The 26,788-nt window shown below is 43.9% G+C and overlaps 1 protein-coding gene across 8 annotated transcripts in view; it reads right to left on the reverse strand.

Annotated features, from left to right (window-relative positions):
- LOC112261018 (VPS10 domain-containing receptor SorCS2) overlaps positions 1 to 26,788 on the reverse strand; it is a 330,639-nt gene that overhangs the window by 197,511 nt on the left and 106,340 nt on the right. The window lies entirely within an intron of this gene.

Genomic DNA, 26,788 nt, shown 5'->3' on the forward strand with positions numbered 1-26,788 from the left:
GTATGGTATGGCGTTCATGCAAGTATGTGAGCATGTGTATGTGTTTATATCCCTGACGACCACTTCCTCATCCTAATGTGGTTTTAAGATGACTCTACCGCCACCAGCCTCCACCAATTGGATCCAGCTCACTGGAGGAGCTGACAGTGCTGTTAGAACCTCTCGCCATACCCCCTCCCCGAATATTTACATCCTTATGAAGACCGTTGGGAACAGGCGAAGCCAAGCTCCACATGCAGGTTTTTTTGTCATGAATCTTGTTCTGTAGGCAGCTCTGCAGAGTGGACACTAGATGTTTTTATACATTTTTACATTAAAGCCCATTTTAACTTTGCAGCTGTTCTATCTAAGGGGAAATCGCTCAGTTCTGCCTCCAGGACAAGACTCCTAACAATAAACGTCAACCCGTGCACCACACACTCCAGATATCGGTCATGACGGCTCATCCCTGTGTTCCATGCGCCTCAGCAAGCATGTGTGTGTGAGGGAGAGAGAGAGACAAATAAAAGAGTGAGATCATCCTTCAGGCTTTTATGCAGAATGCAGGAATCTGTGTACATGACTAAGTGCCATGGTAGAGAACACTTATGAGAGGGTCCATCTGTCTGGTGAATATCTCTGTGTGTGAGTTTTTACGTACAGTTGAAGTCGGACGTTTACATACACTTAGGTTGGAGTCATTGAAGCTTGTTTTTCAACCACTCCACAAATGTTTTGTTAACAAACTATAGCTTTGGCAAGTCGGTTAGGACATCTACTTTGTGCTTGACACAATACATTTTTCCAACAATTGTTTACAGACAGATTATTCCACTTATAATTCACTGTATCACAATTCCAGTGGGTCAGAAGTTTACATACACTAAGAAGACTGTGACTTTAAGCAGCTTGGAAAATTCCAGAAAATTATGTTGTTGCTTTCGAAGCTTCTGATAAGCTTATTGACATCATTTGACTCAATTGGAGGTGTACCTGTGGATGTATTTCAAGGCCTACCTTCAAACTCAGTGCCTCTTTGCTTGACATCATGGGAAAATCAAAAGAAATCAGCCAAGACCTCAGAAAATGAAGTCTGGTTCATCCTTGGGAGCAATTTCCAAACGCCTGAAGGTACCACGTTCATCTGTACAAACAATAGTACGCAAGTATAAACACCATGGGACCACGCAGCCGTCATACCGCTCAGGAAGGAGACACGTTCTGTCTCCTAGAGATGAATGTACTTTGGTACGAAAAGTGCAAATCAATCGCAGAACAACAGCAAAGGACCCTGTGAAGATGCTGGAAGAAACAGGTACAAAAGTATCTATATCCACAGTAAAACGAGTCCTATATTGACATAACCTGAAAGGCCTATCAGCAAGGAAGAAGCCACTGCTCCAAAACCGCCATAAAAAAGCCAGACTACGGTTTGCAACTGCACATGGGGACAAAGATCATACTTTTTGGAGAAATGTCCTCTGGTTTGATGAAAAAAAAAATACAATGGCCATAATGACCATCGTTATGTTGGGAGGAAAAAGGGGGTGGCTTGCAAGCCGAAGAACATCATCCCAACCGTGAAGCACGGGGGTGGCAGCATCATGTTGTGGGGGTGGTTTGCTGAAGGAGGGACTGGTGCACTTCACAAAATAGATGGCATCATGAGGCAGGTGGATGTGGACATATTAAAGCAACATCTCAATATGATAATGTTTCGTCTAGGTGGGAGGTGTAGGAGTCAGGAGAGCAAGGAATGTCCTGAGAAGTGTGTTTTAATGAGAAAGTCCACCAACACAGGAATGGCACAATCGGAAAAGGTACAACGCCCTCGACAACAGAGAACCCGTACAAACGCATGGAGGAACAAACAAAGTTCCGACAATCACACAAGTGTGTGAAATCCGTGAAAACAAATAACGGTATAACCTCACCGAGCACATCACATTGAAAGACTAATCCCGCACAAACGTAGGCAGGCAACAGGGTACATATATACACACAGAAATTAATGCAAATGAAACCAGGTGTGAAAAAGAACCATAGACAAAACAAACAGAAAAGGAAAAAGGGATCGGGGATGGCTAGTAGACTGGCAACGCCAAGCGCCGCCCGAACAGGGAGAGGAGCCACCTCCGGTAGAAGTCGTGACAATCAGGACATCAGTTAGGAAGTCGCAAATGGGTCTTCCAAATGGACAATGATCCCAAGCATACTTCCAAAGTTGTAGCAAAATGGCTTAATAAGGACAACAAAGTCAAGGTATTGGAGTGGCCATCACAAAGCCCTGACCTCAATCCTATAGAAAATGTGTGGGCAGAACTGAAAAAGCGTGTGCGAGCAAGGAGGCCTACAAACCTGACTCAGTTACACCAGCTCTGTCAGGAGGAATGGGCCAAAATTCACCCAACTTATTTTGGGAAGCTTGTGGAAGGCTACCCGAAACATTTGAACCAAGTTAAGCAATTTAAAGGCAATGCTACCAAATACTAATTGAGTGTATGTAAACTTCTGACCCACTGGGAATGTGAAGAAATAAATAAAAGCTGAAATAAATCATTCTCTACTATTATTGTGACATTTCACATTCTTAAAAATAAAGTGGTGATCCTAACTGACCTAAAACAGGACATTTTTACGAGGATTAAATTTCAGGAATTGTGATAACTTCTGACTTCAACTGTATATAAGGGAAAGACTGTGTTTGTTTGTGCTCTTTACCCATTTAGTGTCTTTTTGCTTTCTAATCTTGCAGCAAATTACAGAACATTGTAACTTGTCTTATCGTATTTTCTCTGAATCCCAGCAACCACTCCCAGGCATGTCGGCATAAGAGCGAAATTACAAAGACAAAAATAACTCATTGCCATCCTTGAAAATCGATAACGACGTGAGGTTTTTCCTCAGGCTTTTAACAACGCTAATCCCCCAAAAAAAACTATGAATGTCTTATCAAAAGACTCTTAAGGAAAGACACAACTATTAATATTACTGGCATTAGTCAGTAAGACTTATATTCACGCACTGCAGGGAGAGTTTAGGAACACTTAAAACTGACTCCATTACTGAAGACCCACAGAGCTTTAAATAAATTAACGGGCTTAAGTCATTCAGTGCATCAGTATCAGTAGTTTAGAGATCAGCAGAGCTGCCAATGAGAACAGGACAGCAAAGTGATTCACAGGAGTCTGGTCTTTGTGAGAAAGTTCTAAAAGCTAAACTATATATACAGGAGTATGTGGACACCGGTTGCAACACTCACTATCGAGTTCCAAAATGGCTCTGGAAGCAAAGTCAGCACAATAACTGTTCTTCGGGAGCTTCATGGGATGGTTTTCCATGGCAGAGGAGCTGCACACAAGCCTAAAATCACCATGCGCAATACCAAGTGTCAGCTGGAGTGGTGTAAAGCTTGTAGCCATTAGAGTCAGGAGCAGTGGAAATGCGTTCTCTGGAGTGATGAATCACACTTCACCATCTGGCAGTCCGATGGACAAATCTGGGTTTGGAAGATGCCAGGAGAACGCTACCTGCCTCAATGCATACTGCCAACTGTCAAATTTGGTGGAGGAGGACTATTGGTCTGGGGCTGTTTTTCATGGTTCGGGCTAGGCTCCTTAGTTCCAGTGAAGGGAAATCTTCATGCTACAGCATACAATGACATTCTACACAATTATGTGCTTCCAGGACCTTTCCTGTTTCAGCATGATCATACAGAAATGGTTTGTCGAGATTTGTGTGGAAGAGTCCTGACCTCAACCCCACCGAACACCTTTGGGATGAATTGGAACACCGACTGTGAGCCAGGCCTAATTGCCCAACATCTGTGCCCGACCTCAATAATGCTCTTGTGGCTGAATGGAAGCAAGTCCCGGCAGCAAATGTTCCAACATCTAGTGCAAAGCCTTCCCAGAAGAGTTTTAGCAGCAAAAGGAGGGACCAACTCCCTATTAAAGTCCATGATTCTGGAATGAGATGTTCGGCGAGCAGGTGTCCACATACCTTTGGTCATGTCGTGTATATCAATGTTCTCTTGAAGTCCTACCCTTTCCAGTCTCCAATAGAGACTATATTCTGACTGAAGGTATTTATTGCCTAATAAAAGGTATACAGACCAAACCTTGTTAGAGTTGCATTCATCCCCCTCCTCTCCCCTGTAACTGGTCCCCAGGTTGTTGCTGTAAATCAGAATGTGTTCTCAGTCAACTTACCTGGAAAATAAGCGTAACATAAAAAATCAAATACAAATGTTTTTTTTTTTAAGAAAATGAAAAGCTGCACACTCAACACTCTTAGAGAAAAGGATTCCAAAAGGTTTCTTTGGCTGTCCCCATAGGATAACCCTTTTTGGTCTCAGGTAGAACACTTCTGGGTTCCATGTAGAACCATCTGTGAAAAGGGTTCTAAATGGAGCCAATAAGGTTTCTACCTGGAATTAATAGGCTTCTTCTATTTGGGGACAGACAAATAACCATTTTAGATTCTAGATTTCACCTTTTTAAGTGTAGTAGCTACAACAATTTATTAACCAACGTTTCGATGGCAAGCTGTCTTCAGTTTCGAGTTACGGATTTCTAACTTTTGGCATTCGTGCAAAGTTGGAGTTCTCCAAACAAAAAGGGAACTCTTTGGAAGACGCAGTTCAGTGTTTCAATTTAAAGCTGAGAAATAGTTTCCAGTCCACTATAGGTCAGTGCTAGTGAGTACTACAGTAGAAGGATGAAAGACTAGGCGCACACCCTCCAAGTCATCTGAGCTAAAGCTTAAACATTTACCTTGGGAGCTAACTTCAGTCCTCAGGTCTACAGGGAACTTTTGCTCACCTAAGCAGTGGATATCATGATATCCATCACATCCCTCAACCCAGCCCTTCCAACTGCTCACCACAGCAAGCCTTGAGGGTCAGATGGGCATCCACCCACTTCAACCCTGCTGAATGGAGGCATACCACCCCCCCCAGAGATATCTCCTGACTGTGATCAAACAACCAATGTAAAGGGTACTACAACGTGAAAGAGCCAAGCCTGCAACATGAAAGGTGTCTTACTGCCTTTGAACCAGCTGATGGGTGCAGTAGTGTATGTATAACGAACTTCCGACTGTGCAAATCTCCACAGATGTACATGTGGATATGGAGAGGAATGACTGAGATTAGATCAAAGATGATTGAGGAATTTCAACATAAGAACCAGCAGATTGGACCGAGTAAGCCACTGTGGGATGTTATGACAAGTTGAACATTCTCTTACAGACTGTTCACCTCGAGCTAATCCCGATTGTTTGTCTTTATCGCCCTCTTACCTTCTCTATCTTTTCACCCTTTGATCCCATCAATTTGAACGGGACTGACAGATGTCAGAGAGGAGGCCTCCTGGGTAAAAGGCCCATGCTGACATCTGACAAACCAATCTGTCAGAGAAATCAGCTCTGACAACGGTTTTACTCTTCCTCGTCGCTGGAATTAATCAGATCTTATGTACTTCTACTGGTGTTCACCATGGTGGGTATTATGGTGCATTTGCTGGTGAGATAGGTCGAGTTATTTAGCCATTTAGGAAATGTTGGATAATACCATGGAGAATTGTCTCGTGTGAAATGATGCTAATAGAAGGGAATGTGCTGTGTAATGTCACATTTACATTCATTTTCATGATCAATGAAATTCCTGTGAGGATGGGTGGGGTGTTGGGGGGGGGTGAGTGGGTAGGTCTCATCTACCACATGAGTGGTTGTCAGAGTGTTGATGACTCATAATAACATAGTGATCCGTATCCCAGTGTGTCGAGCGTGCAGGTGGCGGGAAGCCCAATATGGAAACGCCACGGTGTCCACCGCGGGACGCCCTCAGCTCTCATCAGCATCTGCCACGTCTCCGAGAGGAGCGGGACACACCCCCGCTGGGCGCACACAAAGACACGCCACGCACACATACAAACACACACTCACTCACTCATGCTGAGCACACAGATATAAAAGATATACACCGCTTCAAATGAGTGGATGAGCCACACCCATTTCTAACAGGTGTATAAAATCGAGCACACAGCCATGCAATCTACATAGACAGACATTGGCAGTAGAATGGCCTTACTGAAGAGCTCAGTGACTTTCAACGTGGCACCGTCATAGGATGTCACCTTTCCAACAGGTCAGTTCGTCAAATTTCTGCCCTGCTAAAGCGGCTCGGTCAACTGTAAGTGCTGTTATTGTGAAGTGGAAACGTCTAGGAGCAACAACGGCTCAGCAGCGAAGTGGTAAGCCACACAAGCTCACAGAACGGCACGCCGAGTTCTGAAGCGGTTAGTGCATAAAAATCGTCTGTCCTCGGTTGCAACTCTCACTACCGAATTCCAAAACTGCCTCTGGAAGCAACGTCAGTACAATAACTTTTCGTCAGGAGCTTCATGAAATGGTTTTCCATGGCCTAGCAGCCAAGCCTAAGATCACCATGCGCAATGCCAAGCGTCGGCTGGAGTGGTGTAAGGCTCGCCGCCATTGGACTCTGGAGCAGTGGAAACGTGTTCTCTGGAGTGATGAATCACGCTTCACCTTCTGGCAGTCAGGTGGACAAATCTGAGTTTGGAGGATGCCAGGAGAATTGTTTGGGGCTGTTTTTCATGTTTCGGGCTAGGCCCCTCAGTTCCAGTGAAGGGAAATCTTAACGCTACAGCATACAATGAATTATTGACGATTCTGTGGTTCCAACTTTGTGGCAACAGTTTGGGGAAGGCCCTTTCCTGTTTCAGCATAACAATGCCCTACTGCACAAAACAAAGTCCATACAGAAGTGGCTTGTCGAGATCAGTGTGGAAGAACTTGTCTGGCCTGCACAGAGCCCTGACATCAAATCTATCGAACACCTTTGGGATGATTGCTCAACATCCGTGCCTGACCTCACTCCTGCTCTTGTGGCTGAATGGAAGCAAGTCCCCGCAGAAATGTTCAAACATCTAGTGGAAAGCCTTCCCAGAAGAGTGGAGGCTGTTAAAGCAGCAACGGGGGACCAACTCCATATTAATGCCCATGAGTTTGGAATGAGATGTTCGACAAGCAGGTGTCCACATACTTTTTGTCATGTAGTGTAAGTGGCAGTGAACACCTATAAAATGCAGTTCGGATGCGATTAATGACGTTAGACAATTTTGTTGTTTATGACTTTAAATTATTCTCCCTTTTACTTAGTGAGACTACGATAGAGTGGGTACTGGATTCTCCTCTCAGTCCAAACTGAAGTTCAGAAAAGCCCCTCTGTGCTGCTGTCCATGGTGCTGAAACAGCATTGCCTCCATTCCGGCTCAACCCACATACCACCATCTTGGCTCCATTCACTGCAGATGCATTCCTTCCCAGGTGTGAGCCAACAACCACTTCATCACCTTGTTACTCATTGTTAAAAAAGAAACGCTTGTGGAAAGCCCATTTAGATTAAAAGGGCCACACCGTGCCGGTCCTTCAATGAATGCTAAAAACATTGGGTGTTAAAAGCATTCAGCCTCATTTGTGTAATTGCATTAAAAGCACACTTGCCTCCTCGGGCTTTCTGAATTATAATGTCAAAATGTGCAGACAGCGGGCTTTTTGATACCGTGGCGGAAACGTATTAAGATAAAATACTTCTTGGCCGGCAATCAAAAGTGGCACAATTTGTTATTAGCCCACGATGCCGTGCATTAGGCCTAGTGGTCATAAAAGCCAGATGGCCACATAAAGATGGAGATTATGCCTAAACATGATGCCCTGATCATCATCAGTCAAACATCCTGGTCAAAGCCCTCTAGGAACATGCAGTAACTTAACCTGTTGCAGAGGTAATTGCACACAAAACACCCATGCAGAGACTCAGGCAGACACCAACTCAGTGGTAAGAGTGTCCACCCAGTGATTAGAAATTTGGGGGTTCGATCCTTGGTCGAGTCAAACCAAAGAATCTAAAGAAGGGACTTAATGCTTCTCTGCTTGGCACTCAGCATTAAATGAATTGTCCAGTCAAAATATCACTCTTAAAAGTTCAGATTCTGTTAACTCATACCCAACTAATGTTGATGACTCATCCTATATTTGTGGCCAAAGCATAAATTGGAGGAGGAAAAAAACACTTCAAAACCCTATCTCAAACTTGTATCTCAAACAGACCGTTTCAAAAATGCTTGCTATTTCCTCTAACAGGATGATGGCATCCTCCTGAGCAGGATGAGCTGGCCAATCAGTCTACTCATATTCATGTTTTATATTACCGCTATTCTGTTGTTGGGGTATGCCCACCATTACAACACATTAAAGCTGCTTTTTAACGTACAGAACTTGATCAAAGAAAAAACTATTTCACTCATATTGCAATTAATTATAGTCTATATTTCATAGAAATCTGGAAACACTGGACAGTTACTTTAAGGAGATGGATTGGTGCTACTGCCCTGCAACAGACTAGTGTCCTTTCCAGGGGGGTGTACTTGTACATTGAGCTGCCTCAGGCTACAGAAACAGGAGATAGGCTCGTACTGGCTCGGACAAAGATGAATTGTCCAAGGCTTAATTTACATACAGACACAGACACAGACACAAACACAAAGACATAAACACAGACGTACTATTGGATAATATGAGGCACAGAGGGAGGTGCCATTTGGAATGCAGCCCTAGAGACTAAAGACACGCCACTCTGCCGGACACCCAATTAGGAGATCTGTATTCCCCCCCTTAACTCCTAAATACAAGGCCCCCTTATGGTACTCCATACTCAATGGTAGCACTGTTACCATAGATCACACACACACCTCTGCTCCTTGCACAACAATCTGTAAATATACCAATTAAGAATGCAATGGATGGGGAAACGGCCCGCCGGAATCCACCTGTGTACCTGTGTGCCCTGACAGCGCACACGCGTGTGTGTGTATCCTGTATGTGTGTGCGGAAGCTTTTCACTTCACAGACAAGTACACCTGTTCATTACCACAGGGGGCTCGCGTCTCACACACACACACACACACACACACACACACACACACACACGCACACACACACACACACACACACACACACACACACACACACACACACACGCACACACACACACACACACACACACACACACACACACACGCACACACACACACACACACACACACACACACACACACACACACACACACACACACACACACACACACACACACACACACACACACACACACACACACACACACACACACACACACACACACACACACACACACTGACTGGAAAGGTTATGGTTGGAAAGGCTGTTGTAGTCAAAAGGAAAGAAAAACAGCTCTGACATCATGTGACATAGTCCCATTGTTCTGTTGTTGTATTGTTGCGTCTGTGATCTTTAAATAACCTGAGGTATGGCATCTGTCTCTAGAAAATATGCAGGTATTGTGTGTGTGTGTGTGTGTGTGTGTGTGTGTGTGTGTGTGTGTGCGCGCGCGCGTATGTATTTGGACAAGCCTGCTTGAGTCTGTGTGTGTCTGTGTCGTTTTGTCCTGTGTTTGTGCGTGTGCGTGCATGTGTGTGCGTTTGCGATTGCAACCTGAACGTGAGTGTACATCAACTCCTTGTGTGTGTCCACACTCTTCACCTTTGTGTGCACTACTCCTTAATGATAGGGCTAACATGCAGCCCCTCGCCCCCCAGTGAGTACACAGCCGTTTGGGGCCAGACTGTGTCAGGGTGTGTAAGAGTGTGTGAGGTGTGAGCAATGGTGCTTAGAAATAGGGAAAGGTGTTGAGACACTTGACATTTCCGACTGTCACCAACAGCCAGGAAAGGGGATTTAAGAGATGCACTTATAATGCCTCAGCAGCTTTATTTCTTTCTCTCTCTTCTCTCTTTCCTCTTCCTTTTTCTCTCTTCCTCTCTCCCTCCTCCTTCCCCCTCTCTCTTTTTCTTGCTTTGTGTCTCTCTTTATATATATATATATATATTTCTTTCCCTTCTGCGTCTTTCTTATTAAACTGACAACCATAGCCCAAAGCTCCCCCTTACAAGACTGAATTAGACCGAAGGGCAGATAATCAAATCGGGAAGCTTCTTACAATTGAAGTGCATTGTTCCTCAGGACGTACGGAGGCACTTTCACATCAATAACTTCATGATTTTGTGTTTTCTTAATAAAAGAGACAAATCAAATGAGGCTCGGTGGTGAAGAACACTTCAATCAGACCCACCGTGTTGTGGTGTGGAATCAAAATGGCCAACTTAAACGGGTTGCTTCGAACTTTAAGGCTTCATCACTTTTCAAGCTGTACAAAAATGTCCCCTTCTAAACCGACACAGTAGAAAGTAACTGCCTAACTCATTAAAGAAATGAAGTAGTGGCTACTCAAACATCTCCAATGGTCAGCAGAACTCAAATTGTAAGCGTGGTACAAACTCATATGTCAATAAGATTTCTTATCGCTTATTGTTTTGAGTACTGTTAACAAATATTTGTTTATTGAGTAAATATAGTTATGATTGATTCTATTATGTTTTACATCTTTACTTCAAATAATAATGTAGTAGTCAGACACGTTGATATTTGAATAAATATATATATTAATGCCTGTTAAGGTGGGCTAAAATGACAATTTGTCAAATATATAAAATAATATTAAACATTAAGCCACCGAAATGTACTTATCAGAATTACGTAACACTTACACTTGGGTAAAAAAATTATAGTGAAGGTTAATAACTTAAGCAGAAGGCACCCAACATTGTTATGTGTGAGTGTTGAAGTAACTTCAATCATTATAGTTCAGAATCCAGTGTCAAAAAGTTCAGAAACGTTTTTACAACTTATTACTTTAAGTATTGAACACGGAGAGTTGTTATTTCTTACATTGTTACCCCAGGAAATCTTAGGTTTTATTACATACAGTTGGGAGGAACTATTGGATATAAGAGCAACGTCATCTCACCAACATTACGACCAGGAAAACAACTTTCCCGAAGGGGAACCTCTGTTTGGTCCACCACCCTGGACAAGGGATCAGATCCCAGCCAGCGACCCAAAACAACCGCGCCGCAGAAGGGGAAGACGGAGCGATCTTCTGGTCAGGCTCCGTAGACGGGCACATTGTGCACCGCTCCCGAGCATACTACTCGCCAATGTCCAGTCTCTTGACAACAAGGTAGACAAAATCCGAGCAAGGATTGCCTTCCAGAGAGACATCAGAGACTGTAACGTTCTTTGTTTCACGGAAACATGGCTCACTCAAGATAGCTATCGGAGTCGGTACAGCCGCCTGGTTTCTTCACGCATTGCGCCGACAGAAACAAGCATCTCTCTGGTAAGAAGAAGGACGGAGGTGTATGCCTTATGATTAATGAGAGGTGGTGTGATCATAACAACATACAAGAACTCAAGTCCTTTTGTTCACCTGACTATGAATTCCTCACAATCAAATGCCGACTGCATTATCTACCAAGAGAATTCTCTTCGATCACAATCACAGTCGTGTATATTCCCCCTAAAACAGGAAGCACCCGTGCTTATGTCTGTTCAACGCTGGTCCGACAAAACGGATTCCACGCTTCAAGATCGCTTCAATCACGTGGACTGGGATATGTACCGCATAGCATCGAAAAACAAAATAGATGAATACGCTGATTCGGTGAGCGAGTTTATTAGCAAGTGCATCGGTGATGTTGTACCCACAGCGTCTATTAAAACATTCCCCAAACAGAAACCATGGATTGATGGCAGCATTCGTGCAAAACTGAAAGCGCGAACCACTGCTTTTAATCAGAGCAAGCTGACCGGAAACATGACCGAATACAAACAGTGTAGCTGTTCCCTCCACAAGGCAATCAAACAAGCTAAGTGTCAATATAGAGACAAAGCAGAGTCGCAAATCAACGGCTCAGACACGAGAGATATGTGGCAGGGTCTACAGTCAATCACGGACTACAAAAGGAAAACGCCCAATTTTTCAGTTTTTGATTTGTTAAAAAGGTTTGAAATATCCAATAAATGTCGTTCCACTTCATGATTGTGTCCCACTTGTTGTTGATTCTTCACAAAAAAATACAGTTTTATATCTTTATGTTTGAAGCCTGAAATGTGGCAAAAGGTCGCAAAGTTCAAGGGGGCCGAATACTTTCGCAAGGCACTGTACACACAATCTCTGTAAATTCCCCTCTGATTCTCCATTCCAGGACCACCCCAGGACCACCCCCTGCTCTACTCTCACTACCTCTAATCAGGATTGGGTATCTTACTTTCTCAATGCAGTTACTAGTTACCCATCCAAAATTGTAATCAGTAATGTACTTTTGGAATACCCAAACTCAGTAACGTAATTAGATTACTTTGTTACTTTTGGATCACTTTCCCCTTAAGAGGCATTAGAAGAAGACAAAGCGGAACCATCAAACGCATTCGGTGTGTCATCATAGTGGTCTCTGACACAAGGTCAGAATTGCTAAGGTGGAACAAACTTAAACTTGTGAATTTTTTCAATGCTGAATTGAATGTTATTGAGAATGTATCTTTTTCAATTTCTGAATTTAAAGTAATCCAAGAAGTAATGATCTAGTTTTTCAAAAATATCTGTAATCTGATTTCAATATTTTTGCTGGTAACTTACAGTTAGAGTTTTTTTGGTAATCAGATTGCATGTAATTATTCCTCTAATATACTATAGCTCAGCCTTTTGCTCATTGTGAACTGCTTTTTAAATCCTTTTTGTTACACATTTCTTTTTAGCACACCATCTCACAGCCCTCTCTCAGAGACAAACTCTGTAACTTTCTAACTCCTGCAGTAGGCTCCTCTCTCCCACTGGAGCCAAGCAGGCCAGGGAGGTCTTAAACCGGCCCTTCTCACCTAGGGCCCTGGCCACCAATTAGTCACTTGGGGTCATGGATGCCAGGGTCCTTATCGCACCGTGGTGTCAGACATTTTTTTTTACATTTTATACCTTTATTTAACTAGGCAAGTCAGTTAAGAACAAATTCTTATATACAATGACGGCCTACACCGGCCAAACCCGGACGACGCTGGGCCAATTGTACGCCGCCCTATGGGACTCCCAATCACGGCCGGTTGTGATACAGCCTGGGTTCGAACCAGGATGTCTGTAGTGACGCCTCTAGCACTGAGATGCAGTGCCTTAGACCGCTGTGCCACTCGGGAGCCCAATCACAGGCAGTCTGCTTGGGTCCCAGATCCCCAACTCCTGCCTCCACTTCTTAGTGTCCCTCAAGTAGTGACAGAGATCAATCATATCTCTGAACATGCGGCGTGGTGTGCGTGTATAGAAAACACTACCTTTCCATGTTCACTTCAATCCTGTGTGTGTCAATGAAGTATCCTTATGTGTAACTCTGAGGTTGCCTCATTCCCCTCTCACTGAGGGTGGTGCAAGCGGGTTACAGATCATCCAAAACGTAAACTCGCTCTTTTTCACTTGAATGTACTGATGTAAAGGCTCATAATAATGGCTGGGACGGAGCCAATGGAGTGACATCAAACACATGCGTTCCATGTATTTGATACCATTCCACTGAATCTGTTCCAGCCAATAGCATGAGCCCGTCCTCCCAAATTAAGGTGCCATGAACCTCCTGTGGTGATGGTCCTCTCAGGAGGGTCTGTACAGCCGGTGTCTGTGGTAGGGGCCACCAGGAGGATGTCTGCTTGGATAAGGCTCAGTGGGTGGCGGGGCCCAGGTCACAGTGAGGTTAGTAGACCAGCCTCAGGGCTCTTATCGCAGCCACTGCCACCGCTGCTTGCACAGCTAAAAGGTTGATGGAACAGGGCCGAGCACAGACGGGACAGGGCCTGTCTGTTTCTGTGAGGTGCAGATGTAATGAGTCTATTCTTCATCTCTTCTTCTTTATGTCTCTGGCTAACATCTTCCTTTATCTCTGACTACTACTCTCCAATGCAATCTTGCAGTGTTTCTTCTTTACTTGGTTCTTGATTCTCTCTCTCTCTCTCCTTCCCTCTTTCCCTCTCTCCTTCCCTCTTTCCCTCCCAGCCAGGTCAGGTTTCTGTAACGGTCACAGAGGGAACAGTGCACTTCTCTGGCAGAGACCAAAACAAACAAGCGAATATTAAAAGGCAGAGATTTATTGGCCGAGAGGATGCGGTGAAGGTTTAATAGTCCACAGCTGGAGGGTAGAGAGAGGTCTGTCCTTACAGTCACACACACACACACACACACACACACACACACACACACACCCTGAACCAGTGACTTACTGTCACACACTACATGACCTGAACTATTGACTCTGTGCTTTGCAGACTCTAATTGTAAGATTACGTATTATTTAGTAACACGGTAGCCTAGTTGGTCAAGTCAAAAGTCATCTATTCATTTCCTTAAAACCACAACACCCTTAGGAACCATACACCAACATGTGCAATTTTTAATCATCATTACCACATTCTTCATATCTAGCCCACCCTGATTGAGAAAGTTAAGTAAAAAAAAACATTTATCTAGGCAAGTCGGTTGAGAACAAATTCTTATTTACAATGACGGTCGAGGAACAGTGGGTTAACTGCCTTGTTCAGGGGTAGAACGACAGATTTTTACCTTGTCAGCTCGGGGATTCGATCTAGCAACCTTTCGGTTACTGGCCCAACACTCTAACCACTGGTGCCCCATGTATAGGCCTACACTTCCCCTACCTCCTCTCCTCTGTGATAAATATTACATTAAGGGCAGGACTCACGGCATGGTTGAGTCCAGGGCAGTAGCGGTCCCCGCCGCCATATTTCTCATCCTAATGTGATGCTTCTTTAATCAATAAAGCTATTCTACACCGCCTCTACATCATAGGAACTAACCGGGCCCTCGTCAGCTCCCTGTCGACAGGTCTGCCAACAACCACTGGCCCCAAACTAGCCACTTTATTTATGCTTAACTGCATTAGATTTTATTGGCATTTGGGCGCCTTAAATCAGTTCAATTAAATTCCTTTGCCTAGGCCCTGAGTTGTGAGATCTGCCATGAGAGAGAGAGAGCGAGCGAGAGAGAACAGAGAGAGAACAGAGAGAGATATTGTATGCAGCTGCAACAACGTCAGCAACTTTTCCCCTGCCGAGAGCACCAAGTGGGATGTTTAATATGACTACTAACGGTTAGAGGAGATAACAACAGCAACAGCTAAAAAGAAGGGACTGTTAGCGCCATAGGCTAGCTAGGGCTTCAGCAGGCGGCAATAACTACCTGAAATTTGTCATGATTACATTTCTCTCTCATAACAGCGGGAACCATTTCAGTTGACACGCTGTCATTCGTTTTCAGTGTGGCGCTTCCTGAGGGGAACGTTTTGGGGAAGCGACTTCCTGGGCTGGTGAGCTGCTGTCATGGCGAGGGCAGGGGTGTGCGAGGGGTCTCCAGTGTGTTATTAGAAAAGACGAGAATGGCCAATACAGAGCCTATCCCTCAATGTGCCCGACATCATGCAGGGACCTTTCGACTGTAAGGATTATCACCGTGTGATAAAGAAAAATCAAGTTATCTTCCCTCATTCCCCTTCTCCATCTCTCTCGGTCTCTGTCTCTCTCACTCTCCCTCACTCAATCTCCCTTTGTCACTCACACACCCATTCTCTCACACCCAAAGTTCCATTAGAGTAGAAGTTATAGAATCTCAAAGTGAGAATCAGTCATGGGACAGCGGCCATACTGAAAAGTGCACATCTCAGACAGTGCCGTGAAATGGATTAGCAGAGAATGAGAAACCGGAGGGAGCGAGAGAGCGAGAGTAGGGAGAGAGGGGGGCAGAGGGAGAGGCAGCGGTAGAGTGAGATGGTGAGAGAGGAAGAGAAAGGAAGAGAGATGGAGAGAGTTAAAGGTATAAGAGAGAGAAAAAGAGAGAGAGACATAAAAAGTGAGAACGTGAGTGGTCTTGAACCAGAGCCAGGCCGTATCCCATCCAGCGATTGGCTGGCCTATATGGGAAGTCTAGGTGATAAATCACACATCAGCGCTAATGGGAAAACTGTCTCGCTGACAGCCAGGCCAAGGCGGCGGGTATCAATTTCACAATAAACATATGCAGCGACCGACTCCACAAGACAGGGATTTCTCCAACAACAACATCATGAACGAGTACACTTCCATCTTCCCATCGTTAAAGGTAAAAGCTCCACACACACCCATTGGCAAAATCCTCCCTGATTTATTTTTTGGGTGGGTTCAAAAGCCCCCATGATTCAGTCCAAACCAACCAGCCAACTGCAAAATGAGCATTACGAGCATCACGTAATCGCTACGTGATTGTTTAGTTGTCATTCATTTCATCAAAGTTTTCTCATTTCAACGATAATCAAATGAAAGGTCCAAATGACATGGCATTTATGAGAATGTTTGAATCGTATAATCCGCGGTTAAGGTTGTTCATTTCGATACAGATCAACCGAAAAATAGTTTTCTCTTCGGAACGACATACTGTTCATTAACGTGTCTTTGTTATACATTTCCACATGGTGGTGGTTGTCTCGGGCTAAAAAAGAAAAGCCAAGATGACATTCCCACCCCAGCTAACTCCATTAGAGACAATTCCCTTAATGCTACATGGAAATAAACAGTTCTGTTGACAGTGCTCTGCGGCACTCGTTTGTCTTTCCAGCCCTCTAGAAAACATTAAGAGAGTTGAAGCCAGGGGAAGCAGGCATTAGCCTTGATGTATCAGAATGCCTGTGGTGGTTCGCAACGTGGCATCAGGCCATCTGGGGATGGAGAATTAGAAACAGAGGACTCGAGGAAAGGGAACAGAACATGGGGGAAAAAAAGGAGACGAAGGAAGAAAGGCTTAGTTCAAAACCGTGGGGGAAAAGAAGTTATTCTGAACTGATTAGGCCCATTTTTGAATACTTCAAATGAGAAAATCTCCTTTCATTTTCGGGAAACACTTGCAAGCAGGTAACATTAACATTTGAAGAGAAACGTTCAAGTAATGTTACAGTCAAATTCCATGCACCGTGCATGCTGACTGCAGAGTAGAAATCGTGTGGAGGGCACATTACAAGTAGACTGGCACTGAGGGTGAGGGTGAGGGTGAGGACTGTGTGGTGCAACATGGCAGAGGTAATAGGCAGAGACAGGAAGGTTGTGAGTGGCTTTCATGGGAGACTAGGTAGTACAACTCCAGAGGAACGATGTGGTTTATTAACTCTTTCATTTCAGGAACCTAAACACCGGGCTGGTTAACAACCACTATCCTGACTGACTTCACTGCATCATTTATTTAAAAGACATTTGGGTCTAAAGTGGGAAAACAACACTCAAGAATCACTCTTCTACAGTCTCTTTCTATTCACTGTCAATAGTGGTTTACGAGGGCACTGCCGAGTGCACTAAGACGTAGTGAACAGACGAAGGGCAGCTGAATTACACTAAACTAGATTAGAACGTCGCTTATACTGGTCCCATGTTGAAGACATCATACGTTGGCAACCTCAGGCAGTGGATGTTCTCCTGAAGTGTAATCTTTCCACACATGTTCATTTGTATGCCAGGGCCCTGAAGACAATCTGTGAAAGCTGTCAAATCAAATCAAGTGTTTTTGGTCACATACACATGGTGAGCAGATGTTAATGCGAGTGTAGCGAAACGCTTGTGCTTTTAGTCCCGACAGTGCAGTAATATCTAACAAGTAATCTAACAATTCCACAACAACTACCTTATGCACACAAATCTAAAGGGATGGAATAAGAATATGTAAATATATGGATGAGCAATGACCGAGCGGTGTAGGCAAGATGCAGTAGATGGTATAAAATACAGTATATACATACAGTATGAGATGAGTAATGTAAGATATGTTAACATTATTAAAGTGGCATTATTTAAAGTGACTAGTGATCCATTTATTAAAGTGGTCAATGATATCAAGTCTGTGTTAGTAATGGCTATTTAACAGTCCGATGGCCTTGAGATAGAAGCCATTTTTTAGCCTCTCGGTCCCAGCTTTGATGCACCTGTACTGACCTCGCACTCTGGATGGTAGCAGGATGAACAGGCAGTGGCTCGGGTGGTTGTTGTCCTTGATGATAGTGTTGGCCTTCAAATCAAATTGTATTTGTCACATACACATGGTTAGCAGATGTTAATGCGAGTGTAGCGAAATGCTTGTGCTTCTAGTTCCGACAATGCAGTAATAACCAACGAGTAATCTAACCTAACAATTTCACAACAACTACCTTACACACACAAGTGTAAAGGGATGAAGAATATGTAAATAAAAATATATGAATGAGTGATGGTACAGAACGGCATAGGCAAGATGCAGTAGATGGTATAGAGTACAGTATATACATATGAGATGAGTAATGTAGGGTATGTAAATATATAAAAGTGGCATTGTTTAAAGTGGCTAGTGATACATGTATTACATAAAGATGCCAAGATGCAGTAGATGGTATAGAGTACAGTACAGACATATGAGATGAGTAATGTAGGGTACGTAAACATTATATTAAGTAGCATTGTTTAAAGTGGCTGGAGTTGAATCAGTATTTTGGCAGCAGCCACTCAATGTTAGTGGTGGCTGTTTAACAGTCTGATGGCCTTGAGATAGAAGCTGTTTTTCAGTCGCTCAGTCGCTTGTAGTCCTGTGACATCGGGTGGTGTAGGTGTCCTGGAGGGCAGGTAGTTTGCCCCCGGTGATGCGTTGTGCAGACCGCACCACCCCCTGGAGAGCCCTGCAGTTATGGGCGGTGCAGTTGCTGTACCGGGCGGTGATGCAGCCCAAGAGGATGCTCTCAATTGTGCATCTGTAAAAGTTTGTGAGGGTTTTAGGTGACGAGACAAATTTCTTCAGCCACCTGAGGTTGAAGAGGCTTTGTTGCTCTGTTGGCTGAGGCATAAAAGCCTGTAGCGGCTCCCGGACCTGACGTCATTTCACCTGACACAAAAAATCCCCAAAACACTCCCTGGTGCTTCCCTTAGGTGAGGCGTTATTCTTTAACGAGTTGCTCTGAGAGTCGGGAAGCAAGTACAGGGAGTGTTTAAATAAATAAACAGAACAATAAACACGAAACACAAACATGAAACTGAAACAGAAACAATAATGCCTGGGGAAGGAACCAAAGGGAGTGACATATATAGGGGAGGTAATCAGAGAAGTGTTGGAGTCCAGGTGGGTCTGACGACGCGCAGGTGCGCATAACGATGGTGACAGGTGTGCGCCATAACAAACAGCCCGGTGACCTAGAGGCCGGAGAGGGAGCACACGTGACAGTAACGAAACATGGAACCCATGAATAGAATGCCATAAAGAAACCATGTTATAAATATAGAATAATGGTTGTTGATGGCTTGAAATATGTTATTTGAGAAGATGCCCCATGAAATAGTGATGGCTAAATAGATACATATACAAACTCTCTATTTCAGTGTGTATCTCAATCTTTCTTTTTCTCTTTCGCTCCCTCTCAAACACACTCAGCAGTCAGCAGGGCAGTGTATCGATCGTGGCTGGGAGGTGTTTTTTATCACCTAGCAGCAGCAGCCGCAGCAGCGGTGGTGGTGGTTGAGGGGATGAAGAGGCACTGTGTGAGCTGTCCTTCACTGACCCCTATATTTTAGTTATCACACCTACCCTCAGCCTGGCCCTGAACACTTTTAACACACACATGGACACACACGTACACACACACACAGACACCGCTACCCATCCCCCTCTCATCAGAGAAATGTGCACCACATCGACCCACTGCAAATAATTATCCTAATTCCCTCCAACCATCCAATAGTCTTCAAGTATGCGATGCATCCTTGCTCTCCCCGAAGACTCCCAGCCCACATGATCCCTTTCCCCAAAGATTTCTCCTCAGCAGCTAAAGAATTCATATTTGGAGATGAGTATAGGAGTGCATGAGAGGGAGGAAAGGAGTAGGAAATATGATATCTCTGAGCACGACCAAATGCTGCTTTGATTAAAACACCAGTATAACTCATTTTGGGAGGCGCTGAATAATCTGCTAAGAAGGTCCTGCTTATTTAAGAACCAAACCCTGACTAAATCAGGTTATGTTGTGACATTATATGACAGTAAACGAACCAGAGAGGGACCATTTGGACCAGCTTAGAGAATGGGAAGGAGGGAGAAGGTCTAAAACTTTTTAATTCCTGAACAAAGACATGTTATTCTGGCAATATACTATAAACTCCATTATAAACTGTGTGGTTCGGGCCCTGCATGCTGATTTGCTGAAAGCCGTGGTATATCGTACACCATGGCTATGTCAAAACATTTATTTTAAATGCTCTATTTACGTTGGTAACCAGTTTATAAAAACAATAAGGCATCTCTGGTGTTTGTGGTGTATTGCCAATATACTATGGCTAGGGCTGTATCCTTAGATGTGGTATATTGGTCATATACCACACCCCCCCCAGGCTTTATTGCTTAGTTATAAAACGGGTTGGTTGGATCCTGGATCCTGATTGATTGATATGCAGGAGTTGTGGAACAACAACTCCCGCTAAATACCATGATATGTTAACGTCATAATTCCACTGTCCTGCAGCCCAGGCAGGAGGAAATTGATAAACTTCATTTCCTTTGGGGAAAAAAGCATCTGCACATCATCTTCCCATGCTGATATTTGTTTTGCAACAGTTCGGGGTTGTACAGTGCTTAATTTGAGACGGATCCTGCCGGAACATCTGTAGTAGTCTGTAGACTACCAAATATGTTATGAACTTCCAAATAGGCCTATTGAGCGAAGAGCATTGTCATAGAATGTAACACTTGAAATAGATAAGCTTTTGGCACGAGCGCTCCGGCAAACGCCGGTGAGAGAGCTGCACGTCATTGGGCGAGTCAGTGAAACTGGAAATCTTCTTAGCATTGGTGGAAAAAGTATCCAATTGTCATACTTGATTAAAAGAGAATATACCTTTAATAGAAAATGACTCAAGTAAAAGTAAAACCCAGGAATATACTACTTGAGTAAAAGTCTACAAGTACTTGGTTTTAAATATACTTAAGTATCAAAAGTAGAAGTATAAATCATTTCAAATTCCTTATATTAATCAAACTAGATGGCACCATTTTCTTGTTTTCTTTTTATTTACGGATAGCCAGGGGCGTATAACCAGGGGCGTACTCCAACACTCAGGCATCATTTACAAAAAAAGTGTGTGTATAGAGAGTCAGTAGTGGATGACCAGGGATACTTTCTTGCTCTCTTTAGGAATGTAGTGAAGTAAAAGTTGTCAAAAAATATAAATAGTAAAGTACAGTACAGTAGAACTTAAATGTATGTTTGTACTTTACACCACTGTTTCATCCTCATATTGTACAAATGTTTTTATTAAAATAATATATTTAATGAAAAAATGTCATTCATATTTTTATAAATATATTGGCAACCATTTTGTAAAAGCAATAATTTGTTTTACAAAGGAGACTTATCCCAGGACAGCTCCAGCTATGCTGTGTTGTTGTTATGGGTCGCCACGGTGACGGCAGGGACAGCGAGCTAGTTTCTTGGCATATGAGTGGGCAGTGGCTGTAGCTGGGTCTTCAGGGATAGTCCCTGGCCTGTGTCAGTGCTGGCTCCTCCAGCCTGGCCCTGCTCAGTATGTTCTCTGCACAGACCATACAGCACAGACCTGGGCAGCTGTCTCAAAACAGAGCAGCACAGCACACCTTCTGCACATACAGAACTAACATCAACAACATACACGCTGAGGGTTGACGAGATATTAACTGCTTCTCTTGTAGTATTATGAGAATACCTACAATTCCAGATTGTAACATAATAACATGCAGCCCAGACACCCACACATACCCCACAACACATGCCACCAGGGGTCTCTTCACAGTCCACAGGTCCAAAACAAGGAAAAGCACAGTATTATAAAGTGCCATGATCACATAGAACTCCCATGTCCAATAAACTCAAGCAAAATGACCTTAAAAAAAAGGATAAAACAGGATCTCATTGCACAATAGGGACTGTGAAATGACACACACACACACACACACACACACACACACAAACACATAGACACACCATCACACTCTAACACCCAATCGACACACACATTATTCTTTAGATCTATAGTTTGTATATCGTTGTATTTAGTATTTGTGACTGTTCTTGTCGAGCAACGTATCAGTGTTTTGTTACTTGTAGTGTTTTATATTCTTGTGTGGACCTCAGGAAGAATGGCTGATTCTTGGCAAAAGCTAATAGGGATCAGCCCCCCCCAGCCCCGTCCATCCCTTATCTCTCCTTACCCCCCACAATCCCTCCCTCTCTGTCCCACTCTCTCTCTCCCGCCATTCAGGTGCAGGTCAGTGGTCTTGCTTGATGGGTCCTGAGCCAGCCCCTTCACACTGGTGAGGAGGATTGTGGGTAGGCTGCCAGCTCTGTGGTGCATGCTGGCAAATGGGCTAGCTGCTCGCTCTGATGCTGAAGAGGATTCAAACGTTGATCTCACCCCGACGCTCCTCACCCTTCGCCCTTCACCTCGACCTAAAAACAAAACCTCACTCCTTGTCAGTCTCCCTTCAACCTTCACCCCTATCACCCATCTAAAATGTCTAAAATATCTTTGAGGAAATGGGGTTTCACAGAAACATGATAATAAGGTTTAAGATATGGTTTAGCAGATTCCTTACACCCCCGGTGTGTGCTACTGTACCTCTTAATCTCTATCACTGTATATCTCTCGCCCCTAGTCTCTCTCTCGCTCTCTCTCGCTCCCTCTCTCTCTCGCTCTAGCGCTCTCGCTCTCTGCTCAAAACATACCCCAATAACAAACTGACTACCCCAAATGTTCTCCCTTGCACAACAGAATGTGAAACTTAACGAGGTTGTTAATGTGATAATGACTATTGTTTTACGGTGATTATCCGAGCAGTTATAAAAAAAAGTGTCAGTGCGTAAATATAAGAGCAACAAAACTTTATGAAGAGTATTCCTTGACCATTAAAGTATTGTTGATTGTGCCAGGTGATGCCAAGTCTATTCACAGGGAGATGTCAGGCCGGTGGGCTGTATATGTGTGTGTGTGTGTGTGTCCATTAAGTGCTTTCTGTCAGGGTGAATATGAGCAGGAATGTGTGGCCAACACCGTCCCAGCTGTGTGCTCATGCTGTCCCGAGCACTGGCTAGCTCTCGCTCTCTCTCTCCCTTTCTCCTTCCTTCCCTCTCTCTCTCTTTCTCTCTCCCTTTCTCCTTCCTTCCCTCTCTCTCTCTCTCTCCCTTTCTCCTTCCTTCCCTCTCTCTCTCTCTCTCTCTTTCTGACACATTGTGAAAGAACGAGGAAACGTGCCACAGATACAAACCAGAGGATTAGGTCTGTGTGTTCGCTGTTTGTCTTCTCCCTCTAGCACTGAGAGGAAAGGAATTAGAGCCCAGCACGGTGTGTGTGGCCACCACAGCTAGCTGTTGCATTGAGCGTACCCGCTAACATCATACTTTTTCAATTGACCCTGTTCCAGGAAACTTTCCATTAGCTTAGTGTTAGCTTGGCAGTGTTCTCTTATCTGGGGCGTCACACACACACACACACACACACACACAGAGTTTAACACGTACTGCTGAAACCATGTAGACCTCTAGCAGCTGGCTCTCATTTAACTTTATGAACAGGAGAAACACAGGTCCACACTAAAGAACAACACTTTTAGCAACAATAGGTGTGGAGCACGAATAAAATTGACAATTCTTGTCAAAGTGGAAGCACTCACTGTGGCCTGAATACAACATGTGTTCATAAGAGTGTGTTATGAGTTTTTTGTGTGTATCCTCTTCTCTCCATTCTACCCTGAGAGAAGGGGACACGATCCCTTCCGAAGAAATAACGAAGACTCTGTGCCTTCCTTCCTTCCAACTCCTCATCCCCTCCTCTCTCTCTCTCCCTCCCTCCCTCTCCTCCTCCTCGTTCTCTAAAATGGCTGCATTGTGCCGGGCGTCCACACAAGGTTAAAACATGCATGAATGATAGTTCATGAAAACCCCTCTCAGTTTCGTGTGTTTGTGTGTGTGTGTGTGTGTGTGTGTGTGTATGCCCGTCTCCGTGAGTGTATGCATGCGTCTACCCGCGTACATGCTCAGCCTTGTCACTCATGATCATAGAAGTGAACCAAGGAAAACCATAATCCCTTTTCATTATACTTCAAAGTTCCATAACAAATAACCCACAAATATTAGCCTTCCATAGACAGGATCCAGAGAGGGCAGTAAAGACCCACAATTCCCATCCCAACATCCCTGTTAGGCTTGGGCGGTATACCGTACCGTATACCGGGGTATTTGGAAAAAGCCACGGGATGGTTTTCAATACCGTCAATACTTAAAAAAAAAAAAAGTGTATATTAGTAGCTACTTTTTAAGCAAATACTGTACCTGCAGTCAACTTGTCATTACATTAGGAGATAAAGAACACTGCGTTCTTCATTTCATCGGTCACATTATTATGAAGCTTTTGGTAAGTCCCCGGTCGCATGTCAGGTGGTGTTTGTTTCCAAGCACACAATGTCAAGAAACCGGAGCCTTGTGAGTCACTCACTGTTGCGCAGTATGCGCCAGGTAATCTAATTGCAGTCTGGGATTGCCAGCTAGATATTTTGCAACTATTAAGTTACCTGGCTAAAATGTACTAAATGCTCTGCAGTCGTGCATCTTGGTTTGCTAATTTAGTAACTACAGTGCCTTGCAAAAGTATTCATCCCCCTTGTTTTTTCCTATTTTGTTGCATTACAACCTGTACTTTAAATAGATTTTGATTTGGAATTCATGTAACGGACATACACAAAATAGTCCAAATTGGTGAAGTTTATTTAAAAAAAATTAAAGCGGGAAAGTGGTGCGTGCATATGTATTCACTCCCTTCAAACCCCCGATCTGACAAGGTACAAATCTGTCTTTCTGCCCCTGAACAGGCAGTTAACCCACTGTTCCTAGGCCGTCATTGAAAATAAGAATTTGTTCTTAACTGACTTGCCTAGTTAAATAAAGGTAAAATAGAATAAATAAAAGAGAGGGCTGTCCACCAAAACTCACGGACCAGGCAAGGAGGGCATTAAATCAGAGAGACAACAAAGAGACCAAAGATAACCCTGAAGAAGCTGCAAAGCTCCACATGGGAGATTGGAGTATCTGTCCATAGGACCACTTTAAGCCATACACTCCACAGAGCTGGGCTTTACAGGGACATTCTTGAGGGAAAACTGTTTGAGTCTTCCAGAGATTTGAGACTGGGACGGAGGTTCACCTTCCAGCAGGACAATGACCCTAAGCATACTGCTAAAGCAACACTCGAGTGGTTTAAGGGGAAACATTTAAATGTCTTGGAATGGCCTAGTCAAAACCCAGACCTCAATCCAATTGAGAACGTGTGGTATGGTTTAAAGATTGCTGTACAGTACACCAGCAGAACCCATCCAACTTGAAGGAGCTGGAGCAGGTTTGCCTTGAAGAATGGGCAAAAATCCCAGTGTCTAAATGTGCCAAGCTTATAGAGACATACCCCAAAATATGTGCAGCTGTAATTGCTGCAAAAGGTGGCTCTACAAAGTATTGACTTTTGGAGGGCTTAATAGTTATGCACGCTCAAGTTCTGTTCTTTTTGTCTTATTTCTTGTTTGTTTCACAATACAAAAATACGTGGTAGGCATGTTGTGTAAATCAAATTATACAAACCAGGTTATAAGGCAACAAAATAGGAAAAATGTCAAGGGGGGTGAATACTTTTGCAAGCCACTGTAGTTAGCTATCTAGCTAAGATGTTAGGATCTTCCAAATCAAGCATTCGCTTGGTAACAGCAGAGAATCCCCTGCTGGATCAAGAGCCTTGCTGGCTAATATTTGTGTGTGTGTGTGCAACTGTGAGTAGCATTTCACTTGTATACTTTAGGTCAGAAACTGTACAAAATGCTTGCAATGCGCTCGCCAGCATTTAGTTAGCATTCTCTTTTGGATTACAGAGTATCAGTGGGGTTTGCAAACAGCTATGGAACAAGGTTGGTATGAAGGTATGACAATCTGGATACAGCCCAAGCCTAATCCCTGTCTCCATATCCCACTCACCAACCCAAATAGAATCTACCTCAAAGAAAGTCTAAGATCCTCTAATGAATGTAAGTTATATTGCCAACCCAAACCCCATGCATATCACTGTAGATATAACCTACATGCTGCAAGGTGCTGCGTGCCAAAAGACTACAAATCGTCCCAGATGTAAGCTAACCCCATCCATCCTGGACTGTCAGCACTGTTGTGCCTATAGAGTGTGAGGTCTGGAACTCAGAGGTTCCTTATGGATTATTTGATTTTTTTTATAGACATGAAAGGACATAGTTGATAAATGAGAGGAGGGGACGGGAGAGAAAGTAAGTGAGCTAAAGGAAGAAAGAGAGGAAAGTGAGTATGAAAGAGGGGATGGTGGGAGTGAATGAGCATGAGAATGATACAAAGGGAGAAAGAGAGAGACTTTGCCAAGTACTCACCCCCCCCTTTCTCACTCTCCCTCCCCCCCTCTGTCTCTCTCTCTCCTTCCCTCTCTCTCTCCCCCCTATACCTCTCTTACTCCAAGCAGCTGTCTGTAGTTTGGAGGCCTGCTTCTGGTTCCAGGAAGAACAATGTCCAAGGACATGTGAAACTCCTTCCAGATGGCTTGATGCTCTAGCCCATTGAGTCAGTGTGAAAACCATCTGCAGGCCAGCACTGTAGTGCTGGATCTGAGAGAGCACACACAAACACACACACACACACACACACACACACATATGCAAGCACAGGCATACACGTGCATGGACACGCACATAGACGCACGCACGCTTACACACACGCCCACATACACACACACACACACATA

Source organism: Oncorhynchus tshawytscha, linkage group LG10 (genome assembly GCF_018296145.1).
Source record: "Oncorhynchus tshawytscha isolate Ot180627B linkage group LG10, Otsh_v2.0, whole genome shotgun sequence".
Taxonomy (NCBI): Eukaryota; Metazoa; Chordata; class Actinopteri; order Salmoniformes; family Salmonidae; genus Oncorhynchus; species Oncorhynchus tshawytscha.